At 37.9% G+C, this 20,034-nt stretch overlaps 1 protein-coding gene across 6 annotated transcripts in view; it reads left to right on the top strand.

The window, feature by feature from the left end:
- ncam1a (neural cell adhesion molecule 1a) overlaps positions 1–20,034 on the top strand; it is a 187,147-nt gene that overhangs the window by 104,879 nt on the left and 62,234 nt on the right. The window lies entirely within an intron of this gene.

Here is a 20,034-nt window from a genome sequence, read left to right as displayed (position 1 = left end):
CTATCAATTATATTTATATACAAAATACAAACATTAAAAATAAACTATTTGTGTTTTTAACAATTTATTTGCATGATTATGGTAAGAAGTGTTTTCTAGCTGTGGCAGAATTAAATTTGGCCAATTTTTATGTAATTAAGTCTTGCACGGGTTTATTGTTTTAAAGTGACATTTTAAAGTATTTAAGCTATAAATTCTGTCAGTATGTACTTATCCCCTTTACAACCCGTATTAATTTTTCCTCTGAAGCACAAAAGGATTATCTAAATGTCAAAGCATTTTCTATAGAAAAAAAAACATTCACGGCCAAGTTCAGCTGCAAAAAGATTGGTTTCTTAAAAAAGTCACATGACACATGAATATGTGAATGACGCATCTGAATACCAACAACCCACTGTCTCTTTATTTACTGTCTCTGTACTGTTCTTGTGCTTTTTAGAGTTCCTTGTTTAGGAAGCCATTGCAGTATACCAAATTTATGTCCCTGCGTTTCACGGTGCCAACTTCTATCCTTGGCATTATAAATCAAATCATGATTATGCTTTTTTACAAGGAAAAATAAGCTTTTAGATAGGGCCGGGTGCGCCGCGGCGCACATAGCTGTTATAAATGCGATAATCTGCCACGGTAATGGCGAGCGAATCATAAGGCCACTTCCAAATGGGAGATTCCCCAGAACCCAGTTATTCTGCTGTAATGCGAATGCAGATGGTTGGGCACAGGTTGTGATTCTCCACAGGCGTGCATGTGCGCTTTGATGCATTTATATGAAGAACGCTGCACCTGTCGGAAGAAAAGGAATTGTTAAAGTGTGAATAAAAGAAGAGCGCAGACATACCAAAGGCTTTTCAGAAGGGTTACACAAGCTCCCCGACTTCCTTTTGTCTGTTTACGATACGGAATAAAAGACAGTCTTAGCATTTGTTCCTATCGAAGGTAATGAGGACGGATGCAATTTATGGTTTGAACAGTTTCAATACTTCTACAGCCTCATTAACTTTAAGAATGTGACAAATGGTGCATCTCAGCCGCCTCGGACCCAATTGGCGCACCTGACAAGACTGATGTTGCTTTGTTGTCACATAGGTGATTAGGCAGTTTATTATCAGTTGTGCGTGTTCTCCTCAGGCTCCTGCGATTCAGAACCAAAAAATAAAAGACAGCCGGCTCACGGTGCGAAATTCTCAGGGCGTAGATCTGCCCATTAATGTGTTGTTTGTCGCACACGGCGGGTGAAGTGACTGGAGTGATGACTCCATTGTCTTTCGGTTGTTGCCGTTTTAATGGGTACGATGGGAAATCAAGCTAAATGAACTTCATAACTGCGAGTGCAATCAATGCAATTATCTCTTTTGATTGTCACCAGACACCCTCAAATTAGATTAGAAAATATGTGAGTTCCTCACAGTGGTCGCCCCAGTTAATTTGCGAGTAATTTAAAAGTCTTGTCATTTTTGCGCTCTGATCATTATTGTAACTTAACCGTTGCGACCTGGAGCTATGCGGAGAGACTCAAAAGCCATAGGAATAATCAGCCGGCGTGCTGCCATCGCTCATGGACTATTAGTCGTATCTAATTTTATGTCTGCTCTTTCATCATCTGAGTTGGCGTGAATTTTTCTACGCCGGCATTTAATGCTCTCCAAAAGTCCTCGATTTTATCTGTTCTCCAAACTCTCGCAGAGAGGGGCTCAGCGCCGTTCGATTTATTTCAAAAGGGAGATGAAAAGTCTCTTTCTAACAGATCAGCGACAAGATTAAATATGGAGGCATCTCTTCTTGTCTCGCTGGCTGACTAGCATATCCATGGTAATGCATCACCAGACAGACCATCCATTCCAATTCTGCCCTACTTGATTGCCTTCAATCACTGAGCTGTCCAAACTAGTCAGGGCCGTAGTTAAAAGTAACACACGGATGTAAATAGCATTTCATTTATGGAGCAACTGAGCTTTTTGTAGTTTACCATAACGTAGAGATTGATATGTGGATGCGGTTAGTTTTCAAGTCTAATAGTTAAGACAAAAAATAAAATTGTTCTGTTGTTCACTCATCATGTCTTCAGTTAATTTACGGAACAAAATTGAAGTCGAGTCAATAAAAGACTCATTCACTGAAAAGATTCAACTTATAAGAGCAAATCATTTATGAATCACTACTCAGTTGTAACCAGGATTGCCAGATCTGCATAACCAAACCAGCCCAGTGGTTTATAAATACTATCCAAATAGCAAAAATCTAAATATGTCACTAACATACCTAGAATGCATATTATACAGTCATTGTTATGCATTACTACAATGTGAATCTTGAAAATCACTGTATTTAATTAAATTACTGTACGCATGATGTTATAATACAAACATTCTAATTACAAACACACTTTATAGAGAACTTTATCGTATTACCTTAACAAGGACACCTAAATAATAAAATGTGCCCTACTTTATATCAAAGAATGAAAAACAACCCACGGCTGTTTAAAAGTAGCTTAATTCCGCTTGAAAAACGAAGACCTGGCAACCCTGATTGTAACTGTATACATTTGCTTTGTTTATTTCCTGTAGGAAATTCATGCAGGTTTGAAACAACATGAGGATGGGTAAATGGTGACAGAATGGTCCCAATTGGTGAAAAGCTTTAACTTGATGCTGACTCGATACAGTATAACAGCATAGAAATGCAGTGTGTTGCAAAAACCTGTTAACGTTTTCTTTAACTGTATCCATTTATATGGCAGTCTCAGGGCTTCCCGGTACCCAACTGAATGGAGGTCTTCAGGTTTGGTGTCGTTATCAGCAGAGGAAAGAGCTTTGGGGCTGCTGCTGCCGTGTCTGTCGCAAATAAACAGCTCTCAAATCCATTTTACACAGAACAACAAAAGCCTGTGGCGGCTTTTTCCAAGTCCAAGGATAAACTGCTCAATGTGTTTGCGGAGTGATAGCAATTAGGCAGCTGCATTTTAAAGAATCTGAAAATGGAAAATGTTCCTGTTGCTTTTATTTATTTCCATGCAGTTTCTGTTCCTGAATGTCTTAACCTTCAGATGACCATCGGTTTAGATAAAATCGTAATTTGTGCTGGAAAAATGTCTGTAAAGGAGCCAGTGCAGCACGACTAAACCAAACCAAAGTTTCCCTGCAGATACAGTAGGTGCTATAACAACATCATCTGACTGCAAAAAGCGTAGATTTAGGTCGTTGAAAATGATCTCTGTATTTTAAAGGAAATATAATTTAAGATAATTAATGCTGTCAATCTATTAAAAAAAATCTGTGATTAATCACGATTAATCGCACACAACATTAATAGAGCGGGGCAACAATCGTTTTATCGCGATTAATCATTACTTTTCTGTGATTAATCGCATTGTTAAGCATAAAATTCAATAATGAATTTAAAAGTAGTGTATTGTGATCTTTTATTTCAAAAGTACTGCTATATTAACAAAAGTACAATAAAATTTTGTTTGCAAACACTTTAAACAAATAATGTGCTTTTTTACAACAGTATTTCCTTTACATAGTAATATTTTACCTTAAAATATTTATTGTAAATCTTAACTTAAACATTAATGTAATCAAATTAAATATAAAACCAAAGCTATCTGCCACTGCCAGGGCATTAACATTCTTTCTAGTTTATTTTTAGATATAGAAAATCAAGTCATAAGGATTATTGATTTTATTGTTTATACATAAACTCTGTAAAGTGTACTGTATTTAATGCACATCTATAACAACTAAATTATTGTATGCTACTTTTTCTTTATCTTAACGATGACAATATTTTATGTGCGATAAACAAACCAAAATAACGACTTTAATCGATATACTTTAATCAACTGTCAGTCATATGTCATCTTGTCAGTCATATGTCATATAATATGTAAATTTTCCCTATAGTGTGACGGCAAAATTTTGGAAAATCTGTAAAGATAAATCTCTCTTATGCTATTTTATATGATAAAAATAATTATTAATTTAATTAATTAAATTAATAATATAAACAATGTAATATTATCAGTTTGTTTTCAAAAAAAAAACTAACACCATAAGACACATGTATTTTTTAATAGTCAACTACCCTCTTGAACTTTGGAACCTAAATTCTCAAAACAGTAGAAGAGCGAGAGAGGTTATGAGATTAATACAGTTAAAATAGTATTTATATAAACTATTTGAGTTTTTCATGCAGCCATGGCCTAAGGTAATGTGTTTATCTGATGGAGTGTGTTCGTGCTATTTCAAAAAAAAAAAAATAATAAGACTGCAACGCTTAATGAAAAGCAAAGAACCTCCAGGGAATCATCCCCCGCTTACAATGCAAAGCTTTGTTTTGTCCTAGTATGAGGAAAAATCAACGTGTGTTTCAGAAGTAAACAAAGAATAACTGTGCGTACCTAAAATAAGTTTAAGCCTATTGAACCTCTGCAAATCCAGCGGATGGTAAACCTCTCCTCGGAGAACAAAATCAGAACAACTGTTTTATTGTTTCCCCCTTTTATGATTTGAAACACATTGGAGAAGCACTTCAGCGAGGACACATCATGCCAGAAGGAATGTGGCGGATAGAAACGGCATATTAACGTGGCGTGTTAAGGTTTCAGGGGACTCAAATGTAAACACCGAGCACACCTAAAAAACGCCTTTCAACACAGGAGCACTGAACTCTTAGCCTTCTAACGACATGGACATCTGCCAAAGTACTCGCTTCCCCACATTCATCGCTGCTGATTGATGACATCTGGGTTAGAGCGGCGGAAGCAATCATTCCGAGGAGCGGCCCAACAAATCACGGAGTGCAACGGAGAAAGCCAGAGATGCTCCTCAACCGACCGCTAACAGGGAGCTTCACAAATCTCCGGCACGAAAGAAAATAGGAAGCGAGGAGGCAGAATTTTTAATACTTCTCTTAAATGTCAGGCGTAATCCTGCGGTGCATATGGGAGGAGGAGGAAATGGCGCAGTTGATGAATATATTGCTGTAGTTCTCTGTGGTGCTCCAGACAAACAGTGTGAGTTATTGCATGTCAGATTTGAACTCGCAAAGAACGGTGCTTTAGTTATCACCCGACACAGAGACCTTCACCTCATGTTGGAAGTTCACAATCGCATACCATCTATGTTAACTGTGTCAGAATTCAAAACTTTTGTGAAATCTGGTATCTAAGATATAAAAACAAATAAATTTTCCTTGAATTTGCAGAATTGTCATTTACCCAGTTTCTTCAGGTCTCACCCTGAAATGCTTTTTTAACCTGTATTGAAGTAGTTCCCATCTATACTGGGCTCTTATTGGCTGCATTTTTCTCATTATTTTGTTCAGATTATCCATTTCAAAACATTTTTATCTTTATAAAATTGTAGTTTTAGGGCTGTCAAACGTTAAATTTTTATTAATAGCATAAATAATAAAAGTTAAATTTTACATAATATGTATCTGTGTACTGTGCATATTACTTTTGCATGCACAGTACACAGATACATAATTATATAAATAAAATTAAAAATACATAATATATACATATTAAAATATAAAAATGATTAAACATTTATATATAATTTGAATTATTGGTCAATATAAATAAATAAATTAGATATTATAAATTAATTAATTAAGATATTATATATAAATAAATAAATTAAGATATTTCCTAATTATTTATACATGCATGTTTTTGTGTTTATAAATACAAAAATAATATGCACAGTATACAGACATACAGTTTATTATGTAAACATAAACTTTTATTCTGAATGCGATTAATCACGGTTAACAGCCCTAGTTTTCTAATGAAAGTTATTTTGTTATGTATTCAGTTCTATTTTATCCACAAAAATAAATATATAAGCAAATATATCAACATATAAGCCTTTAGATCAAATGATTTTAAGATCACAGAATACATTTCTGTCAAGTGCTCTTTTAAACTAAACTAGTAAACTTTTGAATGGTGGTGTATAATGATTTTGCATACGATTTGCATTTTCACAAATACGAATAGTGCTTTCGCTTGAATATTTCGTATAAGCATTGCTTTCATATCAGTTGTTTTAACAAGTTAAGACAGTCCCTAAGGGGGGACTTGAACACCAGAGTAAGTGCCACATACTTGAAATGTTAAAGAATTAGATATGACTGCATTGTTTCCCTCTACTGTGATGGGGTATCAAGCTGTGTTTTGTGCATCAGGAAATGTCATTGTTGCGAGACTGTGACACATGGCTGAATCATAATAGAGAGAGGAAGGGGAATCAATCTCTGGATTTCTGTGTGTGACGTTTTGACGTGGCTCCAGTGTTTAGATGAAGTTTGTTTAGTCTCTTGTAGAAGATGTGCTGATCTGTATGATTTGTATTCTGAGGCACAACAGCTGTCGAATGCCACTCGGGCGGCGGTTTCTATTTTCGACGATTCCAGTTGGAAATGGCCCAAAGTCCTTCAGTCCTAGTAGCAGAATCAAACTGTCTGTGGGATCCCAGAATACCAGGAAAACCCTTGACTGAACATCAATGCCTATATGTTCAGCGACGCCATGAGTCATCCTCTAAACTTTCCTCTGTCCCTAGCGAATCATTTTGCCAATCCATTTAAAGCGATTTAGCAAGTAGGCTTCCATGATGTTTTAAAATGTATAAGTGTTGTTTTATTATCAGACAGTTTCATAGAAACTAGCATAACAAGCTAGCTATAAAAGGGGAAAAGATGCCACTCTACTTTAGATGCCACTCTAACTTCAGTTCTCTCCAAATCCACGCCATGTCTCATATAAAAGTACAAAGTTCATTAAAATGGTCATGAACGTAAACAAGTTATTCACAGATGTTGCTAGAACTACCAGATCTGTAACAGTGTTGTTTATGCGCAAACAGGACTTCAAGAGTATGCAATTACTGTACAGGATGATAGACAGGTACAGCATTTTATGGTCCTTAGACTTACAAAGAAGAAAATTATAGTGTATAAAGAAACAAACATATTGTAAATATATAGTATTATTAACTATATGAATGTTATACATAATGGCTGTTATAAAAAAAGGTTGGGTAAAATATTGATGTTTTATAGTTGAATATAAACCAAAAGTCTTGTTGTTTTGGCCACATCCCATTGCTCTCTCTTTAAACTGAGCTCCTCTTTTATTCTCAGCTCAGAAGCCTGTCTAAAGATGCAACTGATTATCTGACTACTGCTATTTCAGAACCATGCAGACAATTTCACATTTGTTTGGTTCGTTTTGTCTCTAAAGCACTTTGTATTGTCGAGTATTAATTCAATGATAGACTATTTATTCTTCATAGACTTTTTCTGCCAGAAATATAGTACTCCATCTGTGAAGAGTTGCAGAGCTTCCGCTTGTTTTTCATTGCGTCCGGTGAGAAGCTAATGGCGGAGGTTTGTGCTATCACCATTATTCAGAACAGACTGCTATGTAAATAATGATACATTATGCATTCATTTGGTCTCAGCGGCAGACTTTCATTTCCCATGTGCTTTTTGAAGGCATCGCTGGGGAGCATGTGACACAGCTTTTCTTTAAACTCACTCACACTATGCAGTACTCACTAACAGGGTCCCAGAAGCATCTGGATTCTAAGTGTCACCCTAAAACCTTGAGAAACATCTGTGCTTGACACTTCATGTCAGCAGGAGGCAGAAAGTGACTCGGAATGTGTGTTTGTTTTGTGCTGTTGTGCACTCTAATATTCTAGGTTGATTCAACCCATGCTTGGGTAAAGCATGGACAAACCCAACTGTTAGGTTTAAATTAGCTTTTCCCTGCCAAAGAGGAAGCATAAGCAGTAGAACAAAAAGCCGCCCATCGCCTCTGGCACGAGTCTAGTTGGAAGATTGCATTTCATAACCACGCTTTTTGCGGATCAGGAGCATTTAGGAAAATGTCAATATGCAAAGCGAAGGCCTTTCCCTGCAGCTAATGAATACAGCTGAGGTGGATCTGAGCCGCTGCTTCCCCCGAGAGAAGCCACATCTACAATTAAAGCCCTATCGGCCTTGTCTCTTCGTTTCCTCCATCAATACATGCTTTGACTGGTCCTGCACATGCAGGAACTGTAGTACTTCATGGCTTGTTGCCAGGCAACAGAAAAAAAGAAATGAGCTCCATGACCCCATAGGTCATTCTTGAAGAGAGTAGCATCCAAGGCAAGGATCTATCCGCCTGATAATGGACCATTGTCCCTATCCCTGATACCCGGGCAAGGAAAGATTAATGGTACAGCGGCACACGCTTGCATCATTGATATGTAATTTTTTAATTAGGAATACTCTACAGTCATGCATCCAATGCACAGGTTAGGGAAATGTCAATGGATTGTAAATTTCTCTGATTATTTTGAGCCACCAAGCACTAATTTGAATGAATGGTTGTGATGGGCTCGGTTTTGCAGTGGCAACAAAAGCCATTATGTCTTGCTTTCCCAAGTCAGCACTATTGAGGCTAAAGTTTGCCCTTAAACTTCTTTCAAATCAATGCCACCAAGATATGAATAGCTGGCGGCTAACTTTCCCGGGGTCTTTTTCTGTTTGACTCTGTGATCAGGCACAAAGAAAAATGCAAAGTGAATAAAAGGGGTTAAGATAAAGCATTTATCGGAATGAATTGTTCTGCATAGAGGAGAAAACGGTTCGAGCTCAAGTGCTCTCATCTGCAATTAAAACACGCTAGAGACTGTCAGCAGTATTTGGAGAGGTGCAAAACGTTGTCAGCAGTGACCCGCAATGTTTCATTACAATACGGAACTCGCTCGCTGTGTCACACACATCATTTAGCAACAATTAACATTACAAATAGAGGTCCGAACCATAAAATGATCAGCCTGCCTATTTCTTTCTCAATGTATCTCTTTGACGAATATTGAATTTTTGACTCTTTACAGGAAGGTTGTATTTGTTAACATAATCCAAGGCATTTCTTATCATGAACAATACACACAATATGAACAATACTTTTACAGCATTTATAAATATTTGTTCATGTTAGGCAATACCTAAAAACATTTCTAAAATAATAAGTTGAATCTATTTACATTAGTTTATGCAGATGAACAAAAAAAATAATATTGTTCATATTTTATGTTAGCCTGTGGCATTCTGTTCCTGTATTTCTGTCAAGATAGGGCGTACTTAAATCACTGATAAATCTAGTGTACCCGTTGAAACAAATACTTTTTTTTAATTTCACAATAATATTGTTAAAATATTGCATATATATATATGAAGCAACAAAAATAAAAGTGCTTTTCCAAGTTTTTTTGCACTTGCTCATTATTTAATAATGAATAATTATTAGCCCTATGCTTTCATCGAAGTAATACATCAATTGATTTTATATTTTTATGTTATATGAATATAAGTTTATATGAATATTTTAGGGTATATTAATTATATTAAATAAAACTAAAACTACTCAACAGTTATTGATTCATTTCGGTGCTCAACCGGAAGTTAAGTTTGGGCCACGTAACGTTTATGTTGTTGCAGCTGAAACCGTCTATAGAAACATCCAGCAGTAAGTATGGTCCAGGATCGCAATATCTTGTGAATAAGATGCAATGTAGAATAAGCGCCGTACATGATGTCAGATTGCGAAAGGGAAAAGTTAACCGGTTCGGTCATTGGGGACGTTACAACCAAACACATAAATCTTATCGGACAAGTCCATGACCCAAAGAGTGGAAGCATTGCTAAAATTGATCAATGCCATGCTTTATGCCGTGCTGTAAAGTGCTTTGAGTGTTCACAGAGCTTTATGTGTAGCTCTGCTCTGAAAGACGTCATTCCGTGTAGAGTCTATCTCAGGCAACAGGGGCGGGATGGGGGGGCTTGTGTGCACTTCATTAGTTAATTAGAATCCAGTCATACTGACTCTATTGTGCAAACCACCCTGAGAGAGAAAGCACTTCTATTCTGATCACTGAACCTCGATGACCACATGAGAACTCGATGACCACACAGACTAGACCGTACATTCATTGTGCTCAGGTCATTCTTGTGTATTACTTCTAAAGTGTTTCTTTATTAAATATGAATTCACAGCCAAAGACCTTTGTGTCAACGCATGTTTGGATTTTACATGTTCATACTGGCGTGTTACATAATCCAGGCTTTTCATTTTTATGTTGAATGACATGGCAAAGTACTTGAAAACTTTGTCAGGTAGACTCCTTAATTGCCATTTTAGAATTCTAGCATAATCAATTTTCAACAATAATGGTTCTTTAATGGTGCACATTTTGTAGCTCGGTTGATGCCTCGGGCAGATTGTCAGTTAAAGAACAATGTCATTTAAAGCTGGACTCTGGCACACACAATGTAATAAGACTTTTTAAATTACCTATTGCTCTGTTACCTTTAAGCCTCTGACTGAAGGCTCAGCCTAGACCTGATTTGTGTTTTTTGGCCGACGTCAGACTTGTTTTCAACCTCAAGAATGAGATTGAGTCCGCTATTTATCCATTATCAAACATTTCAGGCTCTCTGCATCAGAATGTGTGAAGCTGAATGTAGAGAATGTGTGTTTTCAATCATGATGTCTTTTTACAGCGGTTTAGTAGACGTGGTCCGGGAATGTTCGAGTTCGATCTGTACTGCCTCACAAAAGAGAAGTCCATCAGTATTCCAGGTATCTCCTCACATCAAGGGGGAATTCAGTGGAGTTAGGGAGCAGTCTGGTTCGTCCGGCCTCGACAAGGCTTACCATTTTAGCCTGCTTAAGACACCTGACATAATAAAAATGGATTATATTAATATATTAAAGTAATATATTAAGAAACATATTAATCAAATTATAAATACTAACAACTCCGCTTTAAAGTCTACACAATTATCCTTACGTAATCCGATTTGACTTCTTTTGTCCTGTGACCTGTATTCTGAGGATCATCAGTGTTGTTGGGGAGCGGCAACGTGACTCTTCTCATACTTCAGGAGCCTCAGAGGAAATCAAATAGTGATGGGTTTACTGGTACCAGACACAGATGGCCCCAGGCAGCCATGAGAACGAAACTCAACCACCATTCTCCCTCGCAGCACCAATCATAAAGAATAAATCTCAAATCTGTTTTCCCTGGCTCATGGCTAAGAGACGATGTGAGCTACAAATGCTTATATCTAGGGGTGGTCTAACCCTGAGCAGAGACCCTGAAGAGGGTTAAAGAGATATTTCTTTGTGAAGGAACTATTCCCTCTATATCACCATCTCTGTTCGAAACATGCATGTTATCTTTATGTGGGTCAAAATCAAATGACGTCAAATCGATCATTATAATCATGATTTTATAAGGTACTTGCTATCTAAAGTGGCTATTTAACCAGACAAAGTTACAGCTGCTTTAAATACTCACTGCTGCACAGATTTTTAAATGTAGTGACTATAAATGTTCGTTGGAAAATCATGACCTTTCTTTGTGTGTTCATGCATCCTTATACTAGAGGATTTTATTTTATATATTTATGGCGAAATCCCAAAACTATAAAGCAGCGTGTGCTTACGGAGGGTCAACACTCGCAGCAATTGGACGATATCCCATATGGCATGTGAATGATCTGAGAGGTAATTAGCTGGAGACGGACACAGCTGACAGACTGCAGACTCAGACACCCCGACACCCACCAATTCTCCACCGCCAAGCTTAGTCTGGATTATCGGACATACTATCACTTCAGCCGGCACTTCACTCTCTCCTATCGCCGTTGAGGGACACGGAGAGACCACGGTCCACAGCGCAAACAAATTACACGCTCAGCTAAATGGCATGCTGGGTATTTATTTGCAGTAGAGACGCTCCCAACAGAGTTTACAAGGGTTCCGGTTTGGACAAGGCAAATTCTCAACTCCAGAAGAACATTCTGTTGTTTATTGTGAACGTGTTACGGCTACCGGCTAGCTTCTCAAGCTGAGACTACAACACCAGACGTGTGTTGTTAAATCTCTGTGCCGTGTTTTTGAAGTGATACTGGAAGCAGGGAATTGGCCTGCATGAGCTGATCTCCGAGGGAGGAGTTTTCTGCCTCGTCTGGCTCGGCATGATACAAATGATGAGCTCTTTTGTAGCCCGTTCAGTGCATTGCAGTTGTATTTGTTGAGATCAAAGGCATCACTGTCTGACATGGACATTTTGTGGCTACCCTGATATTTTGGCACGGTTTCCTTTCAAATAAAATTTGAGATCAAGTGGCAAAGGGCTTCTAATGGAGACCTGCAAGATTCGCTGGCAACGAGTGGCCGGCAAGCAAGCGGCAGCTTCTTTTTAGAGTCACTTTAACTTTTTGTGTCATTTAGGGCACCTGGTCTCAATGACTTTTAACAGTAAGTTAATTAACTGCAATTACAGCCTCTGACTGAAGAGCTCATGGTAAGAGGTCTGGATCAGGCAGTAAGACATACTCTCCATAAGATGTTTTTATCATGTTTGTATTGTATAATAGCTGGATGAAAGGAAGAACAAACAAAAGTGGCCAAAAGTGATGTCTTACGTAGAACAAGTAACATCTTCCCTCTTAGTTCAAACATATTATTAAAGAACTTTTGGGTATTTTGCATGTGTACTTCATTTTGGGGCAGAGTATCGTTTTAGGTTTGAATGTGATTGGTTGATTCGAACACTGCCACAACCCCCATTAAAAATAGGGGTGCCATCAGGTAATTGTGCATTTTTAACTTTTAATTTCCCCCTGAATGAGTTTTATTGTCATTCACTTTAATGTTTATGCTTTCGTGTGGCTCAGTGGTAAAAGCATGGCATTGGCCATACCAAGGTCATAGGTTCGATCCCAGAGGATTGCACATAGTCAGAAACAAACGTATAATACAATTCAATGTAAGTCGCTTTGGAGAACAGCATCTGCCAAATGCATAAATATAAATGTAAATATAGGTTGCAATTTTACAATTAAGGTGGAACAGGTCCTAAAAGATTCAACTTGATTTCATTTTTTTACTTGATAAAAAATACTTGATAGCAATTTTAACAGGGGTGTGTAGACTTTAAATCGACTATATTCCCTCCAGACAACCATTGTTGACCACTATTTTTTTTTTTCATTTTTGTGTATACTACTGTGCCTTTAAAGTAAAACGAGAGTCTGGTCGGTGATATTCCCTCAGCAGCATCAGTGATATGTGTGCGCTCCAGTCAGAGAATGAACTCCATCTCTCTGATGTTAAGTCAGCCTGATCATCTGCATTAAGTACAATTAGTGCCCAGCAGGCAGAGCTCAGTGCATGATGGGAGGTGGCCTCTCAAGTTTCCAGCTGACACTGCAAACTATAGGTCATCAACGCCATTAAAAGTAATAGCGTCCGTGAATGAAATGAATTTGTTTTTGGCATGGGATATTCAAGTCATTTGAATTTGTGTTAGTCGCGTCGGTCTAATTTATCATCCAGAAGACGTGTCATGTTTAAAGAATACTTTATATTGTTACTTTATATTAATACTTTTGTATAGTTATTAGGATGCGTTTTATAAAGCAGTGGCCATTTATTTCAATGGTATATGTTTGCTGATGTCAACTTTTAACTTCTATGTGGTGTGAGGCTAACAGTTCATTGCTAATTGCTAAACATTGTTCTGTCAGATTTGCTGCTATTAGCATTAGGGATAGATGTGTTTTATATGCTTGCTCAATAACTGCTTGTTTATGTTTTAACCCACCTTTAATGAATTCAACAAATCAATAATTTGTTTCCCAAATCACGATTCCCTTTTTAAAAGTGTCACAAAGTCTGTCTTCCAGCCTGTGCAGCAGGCAAGCGTCTTTAGGGGCTATATCTCAAGTTCGCTTTATGGATCTTGAGGTGAACTTTTCGCTCTCGTACATGATGGTGCTCTGCTGTCTGCTTCACCTCTGGCAGAGAGCAAAGTGCATTTACACAGACTTCTGTGAAGAGGCTTGGCACTCCTCGTTTTTTAGATCTCTGCTGTTTTATTTATACTGGCCTCTGGTGTTGTGATTTTGGGATAAACAGGGAATATCCCTTCCAAAAAAAAGATGAGCGCTGATATCTAAGGATCAGACATGTTTCCTTCTAAGTCACTATTGTAGAAACCTCCGGTGTGGATTATGTCACTTGTTTTGTCAACATGGCTTTTCTTTTGAGTGTGTAGATGTAAAGGCGCATGCTTAAGTTGGATTCCGACTGGCTTTTCCTGTGTTTATCCACCTTTATCCATTTAGCCTATTAGGTCTATTGATCTTGGCTTCATATTCACAAATAAGCCTTCCTGTCAACACTTGTGAACTTTTCAAAGTAGACTATAACATCGCATGTAATTAATTGCAGAAGCCAATTCAGTTGTCTTGCTCACATATTTCTTTAATTTTTATTAATGCCCATCAGTTGGGTTTCTGTAGTGATTTCCCTTTATTTATCTCTTTCAGAGTCTTTCTGTAGCTTGCTGGAGCATGGGTTGAATCCCAGGAAATGCAAAGTCTGATAAATATATTCGTTGAATGTAAATGGATCGTGGTTTTGATAAACTTGTCTGTCAAATGCAAAGCTCTGAATTTTAGGCATGTCTATAGTTTGCTGTAGATGTTTCACTTCAAAGCAACCCTAGTAGGGACAGCTCACCCAGAAATAAAAATTCTGTCATCATTTACTCACCCTCGAGTTATTCCAAATCTTTACAAAAGTCGTTGTTCTGATGAACTCAGAGAATATATTTGGAAGAATGCTTGTAACCAAACACTTCTTGGGTGCCATTGACTACCATAGGAGGAAATGTTTGCATGTTTAAAATACTGTATAGAGCGGTCGGTTGTGTTTGTATCTTCTATGAGAAAAATTGTTGTTGTCATTCATAGTTCTTTTTTCTTTGTAAACGGAGGTGAGGAGCAAAACCAATCTTCATGGAAAACTGATTTGCTCTGCACACGAGAAAAATGACTGCCCTAAATTTCTGAATAAAAGGAGTTTGTTTCAAGTCACTCCAGTCTTCCATTTCTCCGGTTCACAGAGATCTAAAATAGAACCTTACAGCTACTCATCCATCTGTTCTTACAATATGGTGCAGTGTAACCTTGAGAAAATCTCGAAACAGTTGTCGATGCCTTTTTCCCTAAGCTGTTATTACTTTTTGTGATTGCCTGAGTCAGTTATGCTGTAAATTATGAAAATAGTTAAAGCTCTTGGGTTAATAGGAGTTATTTAATCCGTGTGACTGTTCCCATAGCTTGTTCGGGGCTCAACAATAAGGATTTATTTTTCTTCGGTGTGGTCATTGACATATTTAAATCAGCAGAATTCGACAACCACATGCAACATCAACACCATGTGCAAAAACCATAAAAAGTTTGTGGGGCGTAAAAACACATGTATTTGATTCATGAATGTAAGATGTGGTGACAACTGGCCCCAAATTCTCACACAATGATGAGGCCATCTTACTGTTGAGTCTTTTTATTAAAAAGGTTAGTGCATAAACATGCTGGGTTATTTTTATGCCACCGTCGGATCAAAAAGGGACGAACCCAACCATTGGGTTGTAAACAACCTATGCTGGGTTGTTTTTTAACCCATTGTTTTTAAATATATAGTCATATATAAATATTTTCTGTAGGTTAATTTAACCCAACGGTTGGGATTGTCCCTTTAGACCCAACACTTGTTTGAAAATAACCCAGCATTTTTAGAGTATAACATTTTGCACATTGTGCATATACATACAATAGACGGAGACAAGAAATAGAGTTGGAACATTTTGTGCTATCAGTGTTGTAATGAGGCCAACCTACACCGCGCAAAACTTTCCCTCACCCTGAATGCCCTGTGCTGGCATTCATCTGCTAGAAAATGTCCACCTAGAGGGTTGCCCAGGCCTTTCTGTTTCCATAGTAACCTGCCAGGGCCCTGCAGGACTTTGCATGACGTCTTCAGAGTTCAAAGTTGACATGCCACCCCGGAGATGCTTTTTCCCTTCATTGGTTGATTGGGTAAGAAGTGGAATATTAAGCTGAACCAGCTGTTCTTTCTCTGTGATGGGGTTTCATTTACTGCCAACCTCAAATTAAACATGCATGCTTTACCATATTACCATTTGGAATGAGTGTACTTGCTTCTGAATATAGTTAATCACTAAAATCCACAGAATCAGATGAGCACAAGAAGTGAGATCATTATAATTTTGTATTCCTATCTCAAACAGAATCTTGAAAATTTCAATGATTGAAAAATGCTTTGTAATCAGAGACTGGGCTGGATTCCCGTTACCATGGAGTACCTTTCTGGGCCTTACTGTACATCACAAATCCTGGGGCAGGTGTTCACCCCAAATCAGATAAGTCATGTGTTTTAGTCCAGTTGAAGCGCAGTATCATATGGTATGGTTGAATGGTTGATTTTGATTATATAGCTGTCACAGTGATGAGTGTATTTAACTAAACATAACATAGAGGATGGACCAGGGCTAAAATGAACCACTTCAAGGTTTCTCCCTGTAATTTATTAAGATTACCAATTCATTAATCAATGACAACCTAAAACAAACAGGTGGAGTTGGGTTCACTTCAGATTCTTCACGGTGGAGATTCTCGAGGAATCTTCCATGTGGAAACATCAGAAACCCGTCAGGTGAAAACATGTTTTCTTAGATGCTGTCAGAGTGGAGATCACACCAACTGCATACAGTGTATGTGTGTGCGTGCGCGTGTGTGTTTTCCAGTTACCCTCAAATCTGCTGAGATGGAATGGCATCGTACATAGCCGAGTTTGCCCACGTTCTTTCATCATCCTTTCATAGCCCCGACTGACGTGGCATTTCAAAGCACCTTATTCCTGCCTCAGAACAGTAAAATAAACTTGCCGTCAGGCAGGTTTGTCTGCAGGAAAATCTTTTTAATCTGGCCCTAAAAGATTTAAGCTCTGTCTGAGTTGACATCCAGTGTCAGTCGCACGTCAGTGTGCAGACGGCTGATCTCCTCAAAGTCTCTGTGATGCCTCGCTGATTAATAGATGCTCTTTGCTTTGCGTGTTTTGCCAACAGCGGTGTCTCTTGCTCCGTTGCATAAGGATTAATACACCATCATGCCGGTCTGATGGCGTCTTTCGGAGATGAATTACCACAGCTGTGAATTTGCATGAATCTAGATTATTTAATGCAAAGAGGATGCTGCTTTGTGTCAGATGCAAACATGTGGATCGGTGACACGTCGCTGATCTCGAGAAAATGAAGAGCTGTTTTCATTAGCCGTCAAATGTTAATACACACATTTCATGGGAAACTTGACATCTAATATAGGTCGGATGATACGAGAAGAAATATGCATGCAAGTCGGGGGGAAATAGGATTCAGTGTTGATATATGATGTGTGATACTAGCTACTTGTCGAGTTGCCACATTTCATATGTACGTCAGGTTTTTTTAATCAGCGCTGTGTACCTTAGCTTATAATTTATACAGCTGTTTTTTTTAGTTTACCAATGGCCAAGTTGTTGCTAAGGTAAATCCTGATAAATTATTTCTCGCAGTATGCAAGTACTTGTTAATTCTTTCTAACTTGTCGACACGTTGTTATCAGCACTGCAATGAATAGTTGGCGCGCTAACTCGTGCTTCCTTATTCGGCAGTGCGTTTGCATTTGTTTTACTATTGTTTTCGACACTGTCTGTCATAAGATCTGCTGATCGGCTGTGTCCTGCAGTTATCTATTCATTAGGAATGAAGATTAAGAGTTGAAGCGTATAGTGCACATGGAGCGCGCCAGAGGAGCGTGCTGGGAGCGACGCATGCGGCCACCTAGAAGGCTGAGCTGTTTCGGATTTATTTTGTAATTAGGCTTATCGATTTGCCATCCTATTGTGTTTTACGTATTTATTTGTCTCCTGCGAGCTCCCAGCAAGGATGCAGCACTGCACTTTTGTTGTATCGATAGTTTCAAACCGAGAAGTTCAAACATTTGGCTTCATTAAATATACAAGAGCGCATTACCAAGTCAAAGTAGATCATACAACAACATCTTACCGGATTTCTCATTGTCTGTGTGCGTTTATTTTGGTGAGATGTGAAATTTGACTACTTGGCTATTTTTGAACTGTTAATGTGTTTATTAAACAAACAACTTAAGTTGAATGAAATTTGCCTGTTCACTGATGTTAGTTCTTCGTGAGCTGTTTATTTTCAGAGTGCACTATACGAGGATATTGGATTAAGGTGTATTACTTAGATTAAATGTAGATGGAGATGTTTCAGGGACTCAATTTTATTGCTGGCTGTCTGAATGTGCTTTTAAGATTTGATTTGGTGGTGGTTTGTAGAGAAGGTTGTCATGGTGAATCAGTCTTCTCATTTCAAAAAGACTCTTGCAGACAAAGGTTACAGGTGCCAAAAGGTCAAAACTTTATTGCTCGAGTCAACAAAGTGAGATGATTTGAACACATCTGACAATACAATGCTTTGCATCAACAGTAATACCCAAACATCACGAGGTGTTCCTTACTTTTAACCAATAAGTTAATTTCCCGTTATCTCTATATTTTTTGGCCCTTCCCCTTTCATCTGCCCCCTTATTTCTTTAGCAACAAGATATGTTTCTAATGGTGGTAAACCAATCTTCGTATATTTTTTTATATATTCTTCTCTCGTCCACCACAATTATGTCATGGTCATCATGACCTGTTTCCTCTTCTTCACCTCCTTCACTCGTCTTTAACTGTGGCAAAACTGTGGCCTTGCTCATTGTGCTGTATCTGCATACAATATTGTAGTCAAAGATCAAAACATAAAGACTTATCATCAAATTCCTATATAAGGTCTGAGAGCGTTTTAATCTCAAATTCATATGGAAAAACAAACCTGAATCTTCCTATAGTACCACAATGTCAACACATATCTGTACTTGGTCTACGGAGAACGAGAGAGTTGAATAGAGAAGAGAATGGAATGTAAAACATTTTGAGGTAAAATAATAACTTTTGAGGACTTTTGTTTTGATTATACTTGTTCAGCCAGTGATCTGTGAAATGTGTATTAAAGTATGTATAACATCGCTTCTGTCCTCCTATAACCTTGTATCTCCTTATTTCATGATTTTTATTTTTTGCCATAAATCATTCTAAATAGTCCTTTGTGATATATATCTAACCAATATAAAGTATTACAACTTGTCAACGTGAACAACACTGGATTTAATCATTTTAAAATATTTTTCAATTTTTCTAGCGAATTTGGAAAGCAACAATATCACATATTTTCCAGTTCATTTTGTTTAACGATTGCAATAATTGTCTTAGATAGACAGAACATGTAGTTCTCATGGAACTCAACATTTATACCTCTTCTCCTTTAAAATATACGACAACAAACTGCAGCGTATTAAAGGAAAGTGCCGTGAAGTGTTTGATAATTACCCATGATTGCAGTGGGTATGAAGGAGATCTCACCCACAGAACGCTGCTGTGTGCAGATCTTTCATGTGGTTTGTTTCAAGGTCAGCTCCCCTTCTGTTACAGTCGTAAAGATCAGAGGCAGGGAACTAAGCATTTCTTCTTTTGCCAGCTTATGAATTTCCAAGTGTTGTGGTGGTTTTGTTTGACATTCTCAATGACAGCGCTGCGATTGCAGCGATTCTTTTGCAATACTTTTACGCTCAGAATCAACCAATCAGAATTGGACGTTCAGTGGGTAGAATTTTCGCATTTAAGATGTACAGGTTTACTTTCGGCATCTTTTGCAAAATAGAATCCATCGCTGGTAGAACTAACGACCGCTTGCTGCCTGAGACCGATCAGCCCTCATCTCATTCACTGCGGTTGACGCGGATGAAAGATGAAAAATATTAGCCTCATCTAGGGAAACGTATATGCTATCATTAACGGCATTGTGCTCGCCAACAGCACAAGATAGCAAAAATCTCAGGGTAGCTCCATCAGGTGCCTTCTATTAAACTGGAAAATTGAAGCTTAAGGTGCCATTATGAAATATCAGTGTGGTTCAGAACCTTCGGCTAAATGTGGGTGGAAAATAAGTTTGCGAGAGGCGTATAATTCACCTTATGTCTGATAGTGCCAAG

The sequence above is a fragment of the Triplophysa dalaica genome, chromosome 19 (genome assembly GCF_015846415.1).
Source record: "Triplophysa dalaica isolate WHDGS20190420 chromosome 19, ASM1584641v1, whole genome shotgun sequence".
NCBI classification, from domain to species: domain Eukaryota; kingdom Metazoa; phylum Chordata; class Actinopteri; order Cypriniformes; family Nemacheilidae; genus Triplophysa; species Triplophysa dalaica.
The sequence above is the reverse complement of the archived record's forward strand: the minus strand, read 5'-3'. Positions and strand labels throughout refer to the sequence as shown.